This window comes from Pleurodeles waltl, chromosome 4_2, assembly GCF_031143425.1.
Source record: "Pleurodeles waltl isolate 20211129_DDA chromosome 4_2, aPleWal1.hap1.20221129, whole genome shotgun sequence".
In the NCBI taxonomy this organism is placed as follows: domain Eukaryota; kingdom Metazoa; phylum Chordata; class Amphibia; order Caudata; family Salamandridae; genus Pleurodeles; species Pleurodeles waltl.
The window spans coordinates 906,096,635-906,116,609 of record NC_090443.1 but is presented as its reverse complement, the minus strand read 5'-3'; the positions used below and the strand labels follow the sequence as shown (position 1 = coordinate 906,116,609).

General features: G+C 42.3%; 1 protein-coding gene across 7 annotated transcripts in view; it reads left to right on the top strand.

Annotated features, from left to right (window-relative positions):
- The window catches only part of ELAVL4 (ELAV like RNA binding protein 4), a 153,371-nt gene that overhangs the window by 56,923 nt on the left and 76,473 nt on the right, over positions 1 to 19,975 (top strand). The window lies entirely within an intron of this gene.

Genomic DNA, 19,975 nt, shown 5'->3' with positions numbered 1-19,975 from the left:
GAAACCCTGCATGGTGGGAGCGGGGTTGCAGGGAGGACAGTGTTGGGTGTTGTATTATCAAAATGAAGAGTGGGGGGGCGGTGAATTCACACCACTTTTCAGTTCTGAACTAGTGGGAAGGGCCAGGAAGAAAAAGGGGCTTCTGAAACAAATTTACAGATAACTATTGCCCCTAGTCAATATACAGTGGAAATTGGAATTTATATGTTAGTGTGAGTGTTTGCAGTCTGTTTTTTTACCTTACCCCTGGAAAAAGGTCTTTGCGTTGTCTAGTGCATGGTTACCTGCTGCTAGTGCTCAAGTGCTGCACCAAGCAGGTAATTCATTCTAACCATCTAGTACGCAAATTAACTTCTCACCAATTGTAGGTACGTGTATTGTATGTCACTGCACTACTGAAATCCTGAATGTCTGAATGGATTCAACATTCGAGGACTGCAGGGAGTAATGCTAGATCTACCACTGACACCAAATAATTTTAGAGTTTTGCCAGCGGTAGGGAAATTGGAAGAGTTGCAGACATGCTGGTGCCTTTGATAGGCGATAAAGGCAGGAGAGGCAATAAAGGCAGCACAGCAGCAAGACTCGCAACAGGCACACAGTGTGAGGATTGCATTTCCCTGTCACTCAGAGCCCTCAACTGGCTCCCAGTCGGAGCTAGGATCCAGCTGAAGGTTTCAGGCATAACACACACAGCTCTACACAACTCTGGTCCAAAATACACGGCGAACAGGATCAAACTATTTGGAGGCAGAAGGGATTTCAGAAGGGCTAAATCCTGCATACTTGAACCAGCCAGATGCAAAAATGGGGAAACACACGGCCACACTTTTGCTGAATCTGCTCCAAAAAATAGAACTCCCTACGACCATCGAGAGCAATTACGTCCCTCAGACTTTATAAGAAGGAAGTTAAAGCCTTAGAACTAGGAAAAAAGTGTCATAAGAGAATCCTTTTTTAAACTGTTTGTAGCATGCTTTCTGACTGCTATGTACAGCGTATCGTAAGAGTTTTGGTGCCTCACAGTGCTCTGATTCCGTGCTGGTCGTGTTCAAACTTTATAAAACACTATAAAAAATAAATATATATGCCTGTAGACTGGGAACAGTCTATTATTATGTCAGCATTCGTCTGTTGCATAGCTGCCCAGTCTTTGCAGTCAATTCCCAGTCCATAATTACCTCATATTCCCTGTACCAGCCCACGTCTGCTTATCCAGAAGATCTTTCTCTGTTCATAACTACACAGGTGAAAATGGGAGAGCAATTTCAGAATTATCAATTTTTCATTGCAAGCATATGCCACAGAAATAAAAAGGGGAAAAAAGAAAATATGCCTCCATCTAATGTGGCTGCCATGTGCTTCAATAAAACTCTAAAATTTTAAATCCATTTGTTGAAGCAGCTGTTTTGCTAGTTTTAATTTGCCTCATGCATTGTATTATTATTTGTGAAGGAGACAAAATATTACAGGCAGCTACAGTGGTATAATGTCACTCAAGCACTTTATAGCTACAACTTTAAAAATAAATAAAAAATAAATCACCATCTAACTGGGTATCTGGATTACAGACAAAATAAATAGCAAGTATCTAAAGTTATTATAAAAAACTAAGAAGCACACTTTGAACCAGATTTTCAACTGAAAAGAAAGTAATAATTATTTTTAGGCAGATGGGGAGAATGTGCCCGACCAGTGAAAGAAGCTCACATTTCCAACAGCCACTCTGTATCTGTATCATGCATGATCCTTCAGAAAAACATTAGTCTTTCGACCCCACCAAATCGGTCTCAAATGCCAGACCTAAAAAAGTCTTACTTTTATGCATTTCCAGAGTAGTAAAGATAGGTTCCGTGTGTGTTCCTACAGTGAATCCCTGTTGTGGGGCCAGGTTGCAGGACCATTATGCTTTACCTGTGGTTACACCTTGTTTAATAATTAAATATTAAATTACATTTAATGTGTCGCCTATTTTGTTTTTGTGATCTTTACTTCACTCGGTGCATCCTTTCAAAAGTGCATTCAGTTTAAAAGAACCCATAATGGTATGTTTGTAGGGCTTCTGGTGAACAGAGTTAATTTCTTAACTTTAGAGTGAATAAAAAGTTTCACCTCACCTGATCCCTATCCAACTTCTTGATTCTCTGTTATTATACTTATTTTGTTCAGTGGAATTCCCACCTTGGAACTTGCTCTGCCCTACGGAGGAAGACAGCTTTTCTTTTATTTGCCCTTAAGTGTCAGGATACTCTTGCGGGGGATAGTGCGCTTTGCTAATACACATAACTTAACGATTTTGGCTCCTGTATGATGAGTGCAGATCTCTCGATTCTGAGTACTTCAGGTAAGTCTCTGCTATGGTCAACATAGGTGAGTCACAGCATAGTCCAAAGCCAGTTCTTTTGGTACCCAAACACCAAAAGGCGCCTGAGGGGGCCTGTATTTTTGAGTTCCCATTGCATTTGTTAGTAATATAGGATATTAATTTGTTTGCACTCTTTTCGGCCCAAAAAGGTAAATGTGTCACTTAACGTACAGTTACCTACTGTTTGGACAGTCTTTTCCCTGTCTGTCTTGAAGTTGCTCACCCCAACTAGCTGGGAATTTAGATCATGTATGTCTTATTTCTTACCTGAAACTTGTCCTGAGTTCTCGGTGTCCTCCTAAGGCAGACCATTCTAGAACTAATGCAAGAGTATCATCACAACTGTCCCTACAAGTGTGTAAACATTTTGTCTTCACCTCGTGCCATTCACTTCACCCAGTACCACTGTATTCACAGATACTAAGGAGTCTTACATGACTCTTGAGTCCAATTTCCCTCTACTTTTCAGTCTTACAGTACTGTTTGTTGTCTCTTCATTGTGCTAGGTTTCAATACCTTTCTCCACCGGCTCAATGTCTATTTTTTCCTTGGGTACTTCTTTAGGATTGAGCTCTCGCTTTGCTGTTGAGATCCGTCTATGTTTGACCATATCGAGTATTTGAGGTTTTCCTTGTTGCAGTTCCGCCGTTAGTAATTTTGATGTACTTTTCACTACATTTTGTGCATCTTAGTAGGGTAGTTCCTGGCTTGAAATTGGCGCCACGCCTACCTACATCTTCTTTGACCTTATCTGTTACACTTCCTCATATTTTCCTTCTTCTTCATTGCATCTTTATCCCTTTTTGGCTTGCAGAACTCTTTGGCTGTCCTTTGAAATGCTGATGTCTTTATTTCATAGTTACTGGCATCAAGAAGCCAGTTGATCTAACACCCTTCTCACGTAACTCCATTTTGACCATTTCTGACTGTACCCTAAGATTCCTTGTCATACAGTGTCTGCTTCACTTGTCAGCTGGGCCCTTACTTTTCATTTGCTGGCTAATCTGTGATGGATTTGATAACCTACAAAGGGGTATTATTCAAGCACCCTCCCTTCTTTGGAAAGTAGCCGGCATAGCATTCTCCTTTTTGTTTTATATATGGGGGTTTCCCGGCCAGATGTCCCAAAATTAATCAGTGGGCATTTGCTTCTGCGAGGTTTCCGCGTTACTGTTGCCTTTCTCCGTGGGTTCACCCTACTTATTTAGAGATTGTCAAGGTGCTTCCCTGGAACTGATGCCACACGTTCAGCAGCAGGGCTATCTGCACAGAGGCCTAGGGGTCACAATAGTTATAGGTAAGTGGAGAGTCAGTATAGGTGCTTACCTGTCTTAGTGAAGTCTGCACAACATTCAAGAGAATTGTCTTTTAATTGGTCAGCCTTCCGGAAGATACTTAAACTTCTTTTACGTCCCACTACCTAATCAGATTCATTAGTCCAAAATAACTAGATTTCTTTCACTATTAAAAAAAAAAAGTGTGCATGCAGATATTAAGTCCCATTTTAGGCTTATTAACTCATTGCTATTTCATAACATTGCCCATAAAAATATTGCTGTGCCCTTACACATCCATATATAGTCTACATACTTGCAGAAGGTACCGTGTAATATCTGTTGCACTTATTGGCCTTTCATATTGCTGTGCAGCACAAACATTGCTGCAACCTAAAAGAAGGATAGGTAGACAGACAGGCATATATACATAAATAAGATAGATAGATAGATAGATAGATAGATAGATAGATAGATAGATAGATAGATAGATAGATAGACGGATGAGTGTGTTTGTGTATACTTTTTTAAACCGATGGATATATTCTGTAGTTGTACCACTTTATTATAAAATGTTATAGGCAAGCCCCGTGTTCTGACTAGACTTCCAATCAGTCAGCCCTCTGCACTCTTCTCTGGCAGTGCTTAAATTTGTGCTTGCGACGGTCAGTTTACTTATTCAAGCTACAGGCTTAACATGTCTAGTTCAATCAGTCTTTCTCTGAACGTTTTCAAAGACATGCATCAGCTCATCTCCATCCCTCCTTCAGTGGAATTACCTCGCTGAGCACAACATCCAAGGTTGACTCAGGTAAACTGGCACGCGCGAACAAGGACTTCCCCTGGTGTTTTTTCTTCTTGCCTATTGATGTAGCATGCTGGTTTGTTACAGCATGCACTAGCCTCTTTCTAAGCCGGGGTCCCTCTTTAGACACCAGGCAGTTATCGATAATGTGTAATCCCATAATTCTAGAATAACAGTTACAAGTATCGTTGCCAACATGACAACATAGAAGAGAGTGGTTATATATGACTAAGTCTTGCAAAGTCAAATGTAGAAAACGTAATATTGTTAAATTCTTAGGATATTTGCAGTTTGAAACTGAAAACATGAAACCCAAGATGAGCGGAGAGTATGTGGCCTAACGGCCAGAGCTGCCAATTTTGGAGAACCAGCTTTTTGCGTTAGCGATGGCTCAGAATTATGTGATTCTGGGCAAATCACTTAGGGCCTGATTACAACTTTGGAGGAAGTGTTAATCCGTCCCAAATGTGACGGATATACCACCAGCCGTATTACGAGTTTCATAGGATATAATGGACTCGTAATACGGCTGGTGGTAAATCCGTCACTTTACCGTCACTTTTGGGACGGATTAACACCTCCTCCAAAGTTGTAATCAGGCCCTTAATCTCCCTGTGCATAGAAAATGTATGTGTCCTTGTGTAACGTAACTGGTGCTCTTGTAAAGAGCTTCAATGCCATTGGGTGAAGTTTGTGCTGCATAAACCTGAGAGTTCATCCATTTTGACAATAGTAGTAGCTAAAAGTACCAGTGGCATGCACAGAATGTGTTATGAATTAAAATAAACATATAGTACCTGTTATCAATAGACAGGAACGTTTATATAAGACTTTTCATAGATCTCTTTAGGTAAAAATTGATTCTAAATGTCTTATTTGGGACTGCTCTTCAATTTTGATAGCCAATGTTGAATTATGACTGGCTCTGGTACTCTGATTTGCCTATGACCTTGAACAGAAATCTTTACCTTGCCACAAGCCTCATGTTTGTTCCTATCAGTGAGCATCTGCCCCCCCTGTGGCAAAACATTCTTCACCTGGAAAACTGGCATCAGCGGCCATTATCAGAGCAGGGTGAATTTCACCTCATTTTTCCATGGTATTCCCTAGTTTATCTCCTAGTCATCTTGCATACTACAAATTTCCTCCCTTTTTAGAGGCGTTTCAGATCTTAATCTGACTGGGTTGGATTGGGATCAAAAATAGGCCCGGGCACCCCAAACAAAGTGGCTCACATTGGCGGTTTACATACTTTCGCAAGACACTGCTTCAGTTTTTTAAGTAGTATGAAAAGAAGGAGGTCAATCAGGTGGTTCTCTAAAAAAAAAAGGCATGGCAATAAAGTAAAACTGAATTATTTCTAGGAAGCATTGTCCATATAATTCAGGATGTGGTTTAAAACATGTGAAATGTATTCCTGTGTCTGGACAGTATTTAATTACCTTGCTGTGATTTGTTTATTATTGCATTCAGGCGGCATTCAGAAATTCACCATTAGAAGGTGAGCAGAAAATGATGAAAGTGTATACATTTTGAAAGCTGTATTGAAACGGAGCAGTAATAAATGCTCCTTTTAAACCTTCTGAGCAGTATCGATATCCCAGCAGAAAAAAAATCCCCAAAAGCCCCAGAATATCCACGGCCTGAACAAGTGGCGCTTATGACTGCAGCTAACATTATTATAGACATAGCATTATGGCGACTGAAATGAACCTGTGACCTTTTGATGATGAAAATAATCATGCATTGAGCACATTAACCTATCTGGGCTGTCAACTGTAAAGAACTCTTAAGGATATATTTAAATTTAACTTTTGTTTTAACTTCACTGAATAAATAAAAAATGCAAAGGTTGCCAGCACTCCTTGTGTAGGGTTTAGTTCACACTGGTGAACCACACCTAAATAACAGCGAGGCCACGTCTGCTCTGGCCCCATGCCCCAGTTCAGTCTGCACACATTAAAGTGCCCTTAGCCAGCCCATGTCAACTTTTTATATCAATAAGCCGGCCCAGCGGGGGACTGGGATAACACCGCCCATTGGTGAAAAGGGGGTAACAGAGGACACCTGCCTCCAGCAACAGGTCTCCTAAAAGGCCACTCAGGCCACCACTGGGCCGCTGACAGCATCTGAACAGCACAGACAGCTGCCCAAAAAAGAGGCCCACATCTGCAACTCAGTAACCGGTCAATTGCCCTAGTGCCTGCCTTACCAACTTGACCCTGACCGTAGACCATTGTTCTGGTTTACATTCTAAGGCCTCCGGGTCACCCCGGGATCGTAAAGAGTTGAAAAGTTGGCTTTATACTTCATTCATAATTAAGGCCTACCCTTTGCTGGTGGTAAGTCAGTGCAGTCCTCCAGCACTACGGCAGTGGTTCTAAAATCATAACCACCATAACAATGTTTGTAGAATTCCAAAAGCCTGCCACTGCCACAACTTCCCAACCCTCAGATGCATGTGACCCCGCTAACAGAGGCACCCCCACAAGCCATTGGAATGCTTTACTGCCCAGTTAGGCAGAGTTTTCTCCTAAGGTGCAGTTTGGTGTATCCTACCAACATTCTCATCGTCATATTTTCCAATCAAATATGTAGTTTGGAGGCGCTGCTCGGACCTGCCAGTAACACTCTGCGTGACCTAGCTCTAATCTGTTTTTTTTTTTCAACTTTTTTTTTTTTTTTAAAAGATAAATTATCTTAATTGAGATTACCAGGAAGGAAAGTATGGTCTCAAGTATCTGTTTGTCCGGTTGTTTTAATCTATCCTTTTGCTCCTGCTCGGCCTTGCTTAGTTCTGAATCTTTGAATGGAGAGAGCAGGGTTCCTGGCTTTTTTTAATCTTAGTCTCAGTTTATGCCTAAATGCCGAAGTCGACCCACTGGGGCTCAGCTGAAAAATGTTAGTTCTTCAGAGATCGAAAATGTCAACGGTGTATACATCCTTCAGAATTAGATTAAACCCCCCAAAAAAGAAACAGTTAACTCATTACACTGTCATGTACAGGGCAAACGTAATTGAACTCCAAGTGCTTTAAAATTACTGTGAACTGACTATTCTCATAAGGAGCTCTTCACCCTTAGTGAAAATAATTACTATTCCTTTGTTTCGTCCAACGTTATTCTATCACTTTTTGCATTTTGTCTTGCGAGAATTGCTCATAATAGCCGCCTGTGTCACAGGAATGTAATATTTACCTTTCTTACCTCTTAAATAAATGGATTTTGCCTCCCCCACCATACTGACTGTCGATCTACATGGTCCTATCAGAATAAAGCATTGAGCTGGAGCAACTCTGCGGCGAATTGGGGGTTCCAAATATATAACTTTGAAAAGTCTGGGGAAGCGTGCGGCCTACTCCTGTACAACGTGCCCCCGCCCCTTCACCTCCACAGGTTTCCTCTAAGCTAAGATGCAGAGCTAATACAGCATAAAACATTTAAAAGTTGCTCCTCTTGGAGGTGGCGGCTAATTTCGTTGCGTGAGGCTTACAAAGAGGAGGCCTGGGTGACCCCCCAGCGACGTCTTCGTCTCCTGAAGCCCGGTGATGCGGTGATTGTTGGCCACTCTCAGGATTTACGCTGAGTTAACCTTCAGGACATGAAAAGCCTCGGCCACGCAGTGTTTAGCTATATTTTTACCTCTCAGGCCACCGTACTTTATTCGCATGGCTTTTTTCTTGAAATGACACAGTTCTGGCAGCTTCAGTCATACCTAAAAAGGTATGAAATGTATTTCCCAGTTAAGGAGAAGAGAAAACAAGCAATTGAAATACTTTTGGTAATGTTGCAACCATAACCGGACGAACACATTATCAAATCCTTTGTCCCGGCTGCTGGTGCCTTTTGTCTCTCAGTATGTTAGATTTAGCAACCACAGTGGCATTGTTCTTTTCCCTTTTAATGAGTAAAGTGTCTTCCTCTCCAGTACTACGGGTGTGTTTCCTCGCCTTTCCCAGATCATATCTGTCACCCTCCCGTTTTCTTCTAATGAGTTCCATGTGTGCATGAAATAACTTTGACCTTTTATTTTCTCTGTATTCATTCCAATTGTTTATGTGACATAGCGAAGGTCTCCAACCTTTTCTATAATGAGAGCTACTTCTGGTCAGTAAAAATAGTTCAGAGCAACTATCCTTGATTACTGTAGAATTAGTGACCCCTCAGAGATACCTCACAATATCGAGTAAAAAAACATCATTCGTCATTATTTCTTATCCAGAATACTAATTAGATATTATGGTATGTATACAGAGGTAAGAAAAGATTTACTATTCTTCAGTGAAAATATATAGTGAAGAATAGTAAATCTTTTCTTACCTCTGTATAAATACCTTATATCATTCATATATATATATATATATATATATATATATATATATATATATATATGGCCCACCTTCTGATTACACCAATGTAGCTGAGAAAGCACATTTGAGGGGAGGGAGTTACTAACAAAAGTAATTGAGACGAGGAATATGATTACCATTTAGTAGTCCAGCTATTTCCTCGTCTTCGTCTGCCAATTCCTTACTTCCTTAGGATGTATCAAAGGGGCATAGCCTCTTTGCAGTCCCCAGGCCAGGGAAGGGAGACTTGCCAAATGGGACTTACCCATGCATTTCATAACCCTAGCAAAGGATTAAACCAGTCAGCTGTCAGGGTTCTAGTAACAAACGCCAGCCGTGTCCCTTTCGCCACACGTACATGTTCTATGTGTGTAAGTGCCTTTTACGGCCGTTTAGGGGGTGAGACAAGCTAAAACTTCAGTAAGCGAAGGGTCCAGGAAGCGAATGGGGAAATATTGCGCACGCTGAGATTAGGTGGTCTTCCCTTGCATCTCGCTTGTGCCACCACGGTGGCTAAATAAAAGTCTTTCAAGGTCCCATATGCCATTTAACTGAGAGCTAACTAAACTGAGAGTAACTAACACCCCTCCTTCTCCTTCCCTGCCCCCCCACCTTCGTCAGCCAAGTAGAATTTTGTTCCCCAATATTCCGTCTTGCTGCAAATTGATTGCAGGTATGACTCGTACTTGATTACGGGATCAATTCCTCGTTTTTTGAAAATAGACTTTCATTACAATAGCCTGATGCTGAACAGGAATGTATTATCTCCCAGCACTCCCCAGACGCGCGGATCCGGTGTGAAGATTGTGAAGTGGGCGGGAGCAAGCTTTGGCTCTGTATTTGAGTGACAGGTTTGGAACCAGCCTTCCACTTGGCAGGAAGAACTAGAACTGCAGAGTTCTTTGTTTTGACAAGCGGTACACGCTTTGTGAATTTCCAGCAGGTGTGAAGTCTGCCGGAAGATGAATCGTTCGCATGAAGCTCGCGCCCCTGCACCACCTCACCCCTCCTCTTCCCCTCCCCACCCCACAATGTTAACGGTGTTAAGCACGTGAGCTTGAGGGCTGCGGGCAGATACGCATAGGAGGTTGGAAGCTATTTGCCTAGGCTTGGCAGGGGTGTTCCATAAAACGTGGCTCGTGGTTGTAAAGTGTGCTTATTAAATTCTTCACTTGCACAACCTAATTAATTCCAGCATTTTAAATTAACAGTGGAACTGCTCCCTTCTGTGCCGTTGCACCGATAGAGCACATTCCCCCCAACAAGCCACTGGGCCTGCTGTTCCCAGTAAGTATGCGTTAAGAGTCTGGGATATGCAATAAATAGCAACTGCTAACAGTTTGCCAGCAGTTGCAGTGTCTCCCATTCTGCGCTCTGTGGTTAGTCTTCAAGCCATTTATTTAAAAAAAGAAAACACATTTAACAGTTTCGAGAATCTTCTCTCCTGGCACACTTAATAGGTCTCTGATTTCCTGGTGTTCATCATGGTTTTTTGGGGGCATATGAGAAGAATACGAGTTTGTCTTGGCTCCATCACTGTCTAAACAGCACTTCAATATGTTCTGAACCAGCGCACCCACACGTATCTATTTACTTTCACCTAGTTTCAGATTACAGACATAGAGGAGAAATTGCGAAAATGTATATTGCAGCCTTATCTATACACTGCCCTCCATTGAGTTCTCAGCTAACTCTGGGAGGCAGAGCGACACCGCTGTTGGTCTATGAGGCCGTTCACATTCCATGCCCATACAGTTCTTGAAATCTCTGCTGAGACTACAGACAGGGATGAGAACCTTAACTGTTATTGAGCCACTATTGTTACAGTCCCTGTAAGAGAGGAACAGAAGCCGACATGCTTTCTTACAAATGGCTTAGTTAATCTTTAAAGGGTCACTCCAGAGCACTACGTACAGTTAAAAACTTCAGACACATTAATACTAAAAGTGATTTTCCAGCCAAAAACAGATATGTGTAAAAGATGTTAAAAATCACAGATTCATTTTTGTCCTCCTGGAGCTCAGTTACCCTTTTCAGGATTTGTTGTTGGCATGTAGTTCTAACCTAAGTGTACCCAGACCTTGACGTTTACAGTTATGTTCGTGGGCCGACTTATAAAAATCGAAATTTTGAATATGATTTTCCCTGAATATGACAATATTTCCATTTCTCTGGTTAATCCATTAATTTGGACGCCTCGCGTCTTTAGTCACATCGAAATGTTGCTCCCACTATCCCAAAATAACCATTAATTCCTACATCCCCTTGTATTCAAATATATTATCTAAAGTCCCGTATCGCTGTTCTTTCGAAAGTACTGATCAACACTTCAATGCTTAGGCATTTTTTAACATCTCCCAGTCTATGCATGAATATATAGAACTTCTATCTACCATTTGGAACCCTTGAGTGTAGACTCACAAAGCTCTGTGGTACACCATCCTTAAATAAAAAAGGCTTGGAGGATAGAGAGTAACCAGAGAAATAAAAATAGAGATAGGAAACAAAATGCGTTTCCATAGGATGCCGAAAGCCTGGCCTCCATTAAAATAATACAAAATGCCATAATTGCCAAAAAACCTATGCCCATGCCAAACTGCTCTTTCAGGTGGTAGCATCCACCTCCTTGTCTGTTTAAGGCAGACCTTTCCAAGCTTCCTGTGACTCTCTCATTCATTACTTTTGTGGAAAATAAATTCAGAAAATTAGGGTCTCACTGACCGTGACTGCTAAATGGTCCAAGTTCTCCTCTTGATCTTCACCTACTTTTATTGCATCTGACTATACTACTTTTGAGGTTCATTCTCTTGACCTTTCAAAAACTCACCTTCCACTGTTCTAAACTGCCTCCTTCAAACCTCCTCATGGACCTGGTGTCTACCTGACTTATCTAGCAGTTGCTGTCTCTAATCTTTGCATGCAGATTCTAATGAAATTATCCATCAGCAGTCTGCAGAACCTGAGTCATTAATGTATGGTCTTCTTTACCATTAAGTTAAGCAGACCAGCCTACCTCTTATTGATCTTGTCAGTATCCGTCCCATAACCAACTTGCCCGTCCTTGACAAATTACTGAACTGTTATGTCGCAACTCCAAGATCATATTGACAATTATTTCATTTTATCACTGATCAGGCCAGCCTTTAGATCCCTTCATGGTTCGGAAAATCCTTCGCTGGGATCATGAGACTCCATACTTATATTCATTGATCAGGGTACACATTACTCGCTGGCTAGGCTTGACGTTTGGAGCCGTTTGGCACTGCAGATCAGGCCATTCTTCTCGAATGCTTATCTTCTGTCACATGCCAGCCCCTGCGACTATCCAGTAGTTTAGTCCTTCCTTGGCGAACTTAAGTGGGCTATACTACACTCTTTTGTATCTAGTCAAAGTGTGGTCAGGTAGGAAGTTGTGTGGGGGGATCCTGCTGTCTCACCAACTATTAGACCTGTCAGCCCTGGGCGTGGTTTCCCCTGTCCTTTTGGCTTCTGACCCCTTGTTTTGATCCTGTGCTGAACTTCGTTTTTGCTGGCGTTAGGAATCTGGGCACTTTACCACCGTAGACCAGTGCTAAAGTGCAAGTGCTCTCTATCTAATATGTATTGATGATTGGGTTATCCATGATTCACATATTTGATTTACTAGTAAGTCCATAGTAAAGTGCATCAGAGGTGCCCAGGGTCTGTAACTTCTTTAACTCAAATGCAGCACTGATTGCGCCACCCACATGTCTCAGCTCTGTAGAATATGTCTCAGACCTGCCACAGCAGTGTCTGTGTGGGCAGTTTTGAACTGCCAAGTCAAACTGCCAGTTCGACCTGGCAAGTGAACCCACTTGCCAGGCCCAAACCTTCCCTTTTGCTACATGTAAGTCACCCCTAAGGTAGGCCCAAAGCAGCCCCGTGGGTAGGGTGCAGTTTATTTAAAAGGTAGGATATGTAGTGGTTTGTTGTATATGTCCTGATAGTGAAATACCACTAAATTCAATTTTCACTATTGTAAGGCATATCTCTCCCATAGGTTAACATGGGGATTATCTTGAAATATCTTGTGTCATTTCCTGTTGGGAGCATATATAGTTATGGAGTTTGGGGTCTCTGAACACCCAATTTAAAAATACATCCTTTGGTGAAGTTGGTTTTAGATTGTGAGTTTGAAAATGCCACTTTTAGAAAGTGGGCATTTTCTTGCTTAACCATTCTGTACCTCTGCCTGCCTGTGGAATACACATCTGGGTCAGGATGACAGTTGGGCTGTTTGTGAATTCTCTCTAGACAGTTACACAAAGGGAGCTGACGTATGCCTCACATATCCTGATGGGTCTTCCTGGGCTAGAGTTGTTGGAGGAGCTGACATCTGCACCTCTGTGCCTGTCCTTACACAAAGCATTCTCCAACCCCCTGGAGTGTGTCTGGGGCCAGGGCAGGAAAGGCAGGGTCTTGTGCACTACAATGGCTTTCCTTTGAAGTTTGTCTATTTCAAAGGCAGAAATAAGTACAGGTATTGGGCCTCTGAGACCACAACTGCAGAACACATCTTGACTGAGGAAATTCTGCCAGGAAGAAGAGCTAGATGCCGTAAGAGGTACTGCCCTCTGCCTCTTGCTTTGCTGGCTGGCCTGCTGCTTGCTGCTTCTGTCCTGGGAGTGAAAGGACTGCACTTTGCTTTCTACATCCTGCTTTCCAAGGTTCTCCAAGGGCTTGAACTGAACTTGCCTCCCGTTAGATGTCTCTGGAACATCAAAGGCTTCACCTGCCAGCACCTGGACTTTCTTGCTGAGAGTCCTGACTTGCCAAGTGGTGCCAAATCCAGTCCCTGGGCCCTTGGAAGTGAGTTCTGGTGAAATCAAGAAGAGACCAAGTGCATCGACTCCAGAGCGACTTCAGCACCGGTGCCACTGTCTGACTTCATGCCGCTGCCTCGACCAGGAGCTGTGGTCCCCAATGAGTGCAATGACAGCGACCGACGCCACAAGCCAGATGCCACTGCAGCGCCTCTGAAGTCCCGCCACAGTGAGTCCTGAGTGTCATATCCCAGAAATTCAAGACATCTGATTCACCCGCAGCACCTGTGGCGCCATGGTGTGATTGCGACACTGCAAATTCAACACCGCACTTCTTGACCTGCTGGATTCATCGATCTTGCTGGTTCGTTATGAACTGACACCTCGCCACCGACACAGCATCACCTCCCCTGCAACTATAAGGAACCGCCACCTCCACTGCCTTGCAGTAAGGAACCAACGTTCCGTGCGACTCTGTGACCGGCCCCCACTCCCTTGCGAGTGGCGTCTGACTGTTGGGAGCAACTCCGTCAACGACATCATGATAGCCCCAGTTGAAACTATGGTGTTTCTAAGCACTTTACTGAGAGATAATCTTTAAAAATATGTATGTATCTCTGCTTGTGTATGTTGGATTTTTGTTATTTTAGTTTTGTTTTATTCAGATAAATATTGGCTATTTGTTAAACTGGCGTGGAGGACTTTTGTGGTGTTTTCACTGTGTGTGTGTGTGTATAGAAATACTTTACACATTGACTCCGAGATAAGCCTGTTTGCTTGTGCCAAGCTACCACGTGGGTAAGCAGGGGTTATTTTAGGTGTGTGACTCCTTTACCCTGACTAGAATGAGGGTCCCTACTTGGACAGGGTGCAAACCACTGCCAACTAGAGACCCCATTTCTAACACCGACCCTAATTAAAATTTACCTTCGCCTTCTAGGTATTTTTTTGATACAGAGTGGAACTTGAAGCCCCACACCAATGCAGTTGTTTCTATCAGGTCAACAAATTAAGGCCATTATATCCTCTTCTCTGTCCACCCTTTGTGCTTTGGTTCTAGGCACAATGGTTATGTTTGCCTGGATTACTGTAATCCTCTCTATACTAGCCTCCCTCGGTATCTTCCAGCCAGATTGCAAAGGGCCCAGAATGCTGATGTTCAAGGTGTATTTATCATGTAAAAGAAGAGCTATTTTTCCAGCTCTTAGGACATATTGTGCACTGTGTGCCAGACACTGACCTTATCACGTTTATTATACTATACCTGGCATATCAGCACCATAAAACTCTTCCTTTCTTTGTTCCAAAATTTAGCCACCTAGAGATTTACTTAGCAAAGACCCGGCCTTACTAATTACCAAGAACTAACCTAAAAAGCAGAGAGGAGTTTCTTCCTCCTCTGTGCGTGGTCCAACCTGGTGGAATCATCAGTCGTTACGTGGTTGAGTTTGAAATGAACGTCCCATATACCTGTCATCCCAATAACAAGCAGTCTGAAGGGCCAGGGCTGTGGCAAATATTGTAATTGTCAGAGGCAATTAGTTGTGCCAGCGTTCAGACTTTGAGCAGAAAAGCTCTTTGTCCTCCATACACGTTTCAAATTTTGGAAGTGAGGTGCTTTTCTGCAACAATTGTCAAAAGTCTCAGTGGCATAAAGTGCATACTGCAGATTCATGTGTCCATCCTACCAAAAGTGTTTCTGTCATAATGTGATGAACTCAGCCTAATTTATGGAGACCGATAAAAAGAGTAACATGCATCTTGTAGTGCTCCAGTGGTGCACTACACCGCAAGTGCTTTGTGAAAAAATATTGATTTTTTAAGATAACTAAAGGACTTCATGGCATCTGGGGCACCGTTTTTCAGTTGTGGATTTTATTTTGACCGCTTACTGTATTCTAGGATTTGTAGTCCTGGTTCACTTCAGTTAAACTCAGTGGGATAAATGTCTAGATCAGAATGTTTTTTTCAAATCAAGGCTTGGTCTAGAATAAGGTTCACCTAATGACATTGAGACAACCGATAAACTTTGCATACTGACATCTACACAGAGTGGAAACGTGTTTGCATCATCATAGGGCACACTATGGCTGTAGCGCGTTAAACTGCCCTGTGAGGCTGCTTCCCTGTGGCTCCTCACAGTGGCTGAAAATGCTGTCCTTGAAATAAATGTCATCCAATCAGGTTCTTGGTAGCAGTCCACTAGCAGCAGTAAGAAGTTAGCCTCTTACAGTCATCTAAGAACAAAGTACTGGTTCCTAAAGCTGTTTCTATGAGTGTGTACTGTTCCAGCCTTAGGTGTCACTTACTTGGGTATTTCCACAAATAAAACATGTTTCCTCGTGAAAAAAATGCGGTGCGAACCATGCCCCCCAAAAAACGTGTCTTTATCCAGAGAAGTTCACAAGTAAGCCTATAGATACAATGTTGAAAGAAAAACTATAATTTTAATAATGTAGCATGCTGTCTAATAGCAGCCTAACACTGACTGACCAAAGGTTCCATAATTTACATGAGTGCACTTGGCAGTAGTAGAGAAGACCTTTATATGTCCATGTTTCCTTCCATTATGTTTGAAATATGGGCAGCTTATGACTCAAAAACATTCAGTAAGAAGCCACGAAGTGAAGCCCAGCTCGTGGACACTCGTTTAGGATGATCGGCTGTTCAGGATTTGCCGTGACAGTCCCCTTTATCTAAGGACGGTTCCAGCACCCAACACTTATAGGTCAAATAACTACCTATCCTGGTTTTTCAGAATGGCTCAGGTGAGGATGTATTAATTACAGTTTAGTGCATGTTCCCGTTCATCGGCCCTCTTCTTACACCAGGGACTGAAGTTAATAATTTGAAAGAGTTGTCTGCTGTGCCTCTTCGCCTCATTGACCTGGCACAGCAGGTTTTAAAGAGAAGTGAGTCAGTGTCACTTGAGACCACCAACCAAGGCCAAACCCGCCACTTGTTCTCATCACAACATTGGGGAGTGTTTTAAAATTTGATGGGTTTCAGAGGTTTGTACAATTCTATATATCAACACAAAAAGGGGTCTTAAATGTTTTTTCTTCCCATGGTGGAATGCAAATAGTTGCCATCATGGGCCCATGACCATCTCGCCAACACCTTCCCCATCTCTTGCAGAAATACAGTTTAAGGCCTATCCGTTCCTTTTGTGCATCAGGTACTTGTAGCCTTGTTGTCCCATTATAAGCAGAGAACTCCAGATTACAAAATGTAAAGAAAAGTGTGCTGTGCTTTTCATGGGTGAGGTTAGACAACTTGAAAACTTCTGTCACTTTCTTGGGTTCGTCCAAACATTTGAAATGTAAAGAAATCTATAGACGTCTAATAGTTTGTTGGTTATGGCAGTGTCATTATTCTGTGTTGGTGTGGGCTGTATTGTAAATGTAGGCCTTCAGGGCCAGATGTATCAAAGTATTTTGCATTCGGAAACAGTGCGAATAGCAAATTCCACCGTTTGCGAATGCAAAACAGCCTTTCTGAATATATGAAAGGCATTGGCAGTCCCATTTTAAGGAATCTCAATTTTATGCGATTCCCTAAAATTGCGACTCCAAATAGGGAACCGCAGTTTGCGATTCCCTAAATATGAAATTGCAAACAGGGATTACGTGTTTGTAGTTTCATAAACTCATGTATCAAGCATTTCCTAAATGCGAACTGGGATTTAGGAAATTCTATTACCATCAACTCAAAGTTGATGATAACCATGTGCAATTTTTTAAAGATGCATCTTTAAAAGTGTCATTTAGCGCACACATGCCCTTGTGTGCGCTTCACATGTGCACACTTAAATTTTGGGGTGCATAGAAGGCGGCCCTAATAGCGATTGCGACTCTGTAGGAATCGCTTATAGGGAATCACTGTTTTCTTACATACCATTTTGCATTTCTTAAATAGAGATTTGTTAAAATTCCCTATTTAGGAAACGTAAACCGGTACTTTGATACATCTGGCCCTCAGTGCCTGTGAAGGTTGCCAACCCTTAGGGGCCATATGTACGAACACTTTTTCCCATAGACACAGAATGGGTAAAAACCTTTGCTATATATGGCCCTTAGTGTCTGCGGCTGTCCTTGTTTGTGGTTCTGAAAATATGGTAATACTACTCCCGTTTCAATGGAGTTAAGGGCTTGTCAGATGTTTGCCAACCCCTGCCTGGCTCTTCCATGTAACAGTGCGAATGTGAGCCTATGCGGAGGGCTGGGCACCTGGTGCGTCAGCCACTCACCGTCCGCGCAGGAAACCAGGTGCTCCTGCTGGAGCAACTGCAGACGGAAAGAACACTTAAAAAGGTGGACAGGGGAGGAGGGACGAGGCAGTTGGGAGCAGAGTGGGCGAAAGCAAGCAGCAAATGAAGCTGCAGGCAAAACAGCACCGAGACCTCCTAATTAATGCAAATGGCCCACATTTAAATACTGAGAATACCCTCGAAGAAGGACCTTCTTGAGTCTTTTGTGCGTGCCCTGGATAAAGAAAGACTCCCCTCTCGCTTGAGGATCCGAGCATCTCGTTAGTTGTTGACGTTGTGAGCAAGCAGCTAATGTCTTCCTGCTGCTGTGATTGTCCACAAAAGCGTGTTTCTGAAGCACACTTGTAATGTGCATCATTACAAAAGCTCAAAGGCACAATGTCTTTAATGGGACTAGAACACTTCCGAGAAAGGCTCCTGTATGAAATAGCCTGGACTAAGGCAGGCGTGATCCTATAATACTAATAATCATTTTAATACCAAATAGTGATTTTTACAGCGCCTCATCGTGGAAGATCTCAGAGTCCCATGGTGACTGGTAATCTCTTCCATTGAACCATGGAAGCTTTAATTACTGTGGAAATCCCTTCGTGCGTGTGTTGTAGAAGTGCCCTGGTATCACTGAGGGTGAGCTGTCTACACCTTCTATCTCACACCCATTTCCAGGTTTCTTCCAGAGCAATCCGAAGAGTAAAACCTGAACAAGGGACCTGCAACTAAAGTAGATCTTTGTAAATTTAGCTGGACAAATCATTGCTGCTCACCTCACAAGGAGCCTCCTTGTTACTGTTTGGAAACCAGCAGCCATTTCTTTGGGAAGTCCTCGACCGTGAACTTCAAACCAAGGTACTTCCTTTCATGTACTTTACAGCTTTGAGCCTGCAAGTTGGACGGTCCATATAGAATCTTATGTGGATAAGTGTTGCGACAAGCTGTCGGATCAGTCACAATTACATAACAAGAAAACTCTACTAAAAGGGGAAAAATCGTAGTTCAGCGAAAAATCATACAAAGCCGTTCCTTCCAACCAGTTCTTGGCCACAAGTGGAAACAAGCATTGTCAAAGCCAGTAGTTTTAACTGTGAAGTCTGAATGGTGCTCACATACGCATGTCCAGTTAGATAGATACAGAACAGACATTTATGCACATGTGCAGACAACTTAAGTATAAGTGATAATCCAATGATGAAACATCTTGGTTTCGGACACTAAAGAGTCAGGTCTGTCATCCGAACCCTGAACAATGGGGGGAATCTCACTTAACACCTACAGTAGTAGGGGAATGGGGTGTGATTAGTAGGGCCCTGTATGTTAGGAGTGGCATTATAAACATAAGTTCCATCAGAAGGCATGGGAACTGATGGCCCACATAGTTTTGATCTAGATACTAAAGGGATAAGAAAGCTGCAATAACCTCATGATGTGATGTTAAGTGACATGGAAGTTCAAATAAAAATAAAGATCTGAGCAGCCACAAAAAAATGTTTTGGGACGTTTAAACAGAATATGCCATTAATTCCAAGTCCTTAACGGATTTTAGGAGTTCAGATCTCATTTTGTAGTCTGAGAAATGTGGGACCTTGTCATTTGGCAAGGATCCATTTTTTTGCTGCAATGAGTGCTGTTTGCAGCAGTAAACATCACTGCTCATATGGTGCATACATTTCAAAACAAACAAGTTTTGCTGCCACAAAACAGCACCGACTGTTGCAAAGTAGTTAACGTGCAGCTAAAAGCACTTCAGCAGTTAACCACGACCTATGCAGTTTATTTTATAGGGTCCTGTATTTGCAGATTGATATTTTGCCATTGTCAAATGAGGTAAGCATAAGTGGTCATATATTATAGTAGCCCTGCTGATTTTTAAAATAGTATTCAGTGCTTATGCAATATTGTGCAAGTCTAAAGCACTACTACACCAAAAGAAGTCGTTGTTCAATAGAATAATGTGTGGAAATTAAGACTGCTTGTTTTTAGACTTCTCATCCCTTAATTTGGCTACTCTAGGTTTGAGAATGATTTTCTTCTCTCCAGCTACTGATTTATATTCACTTGAGATAAGGGATTCTCTGCTCTGCAAACAATTTACAACTCATACTTTTCAGAAACTATTTTAAAAGCATGCTTTA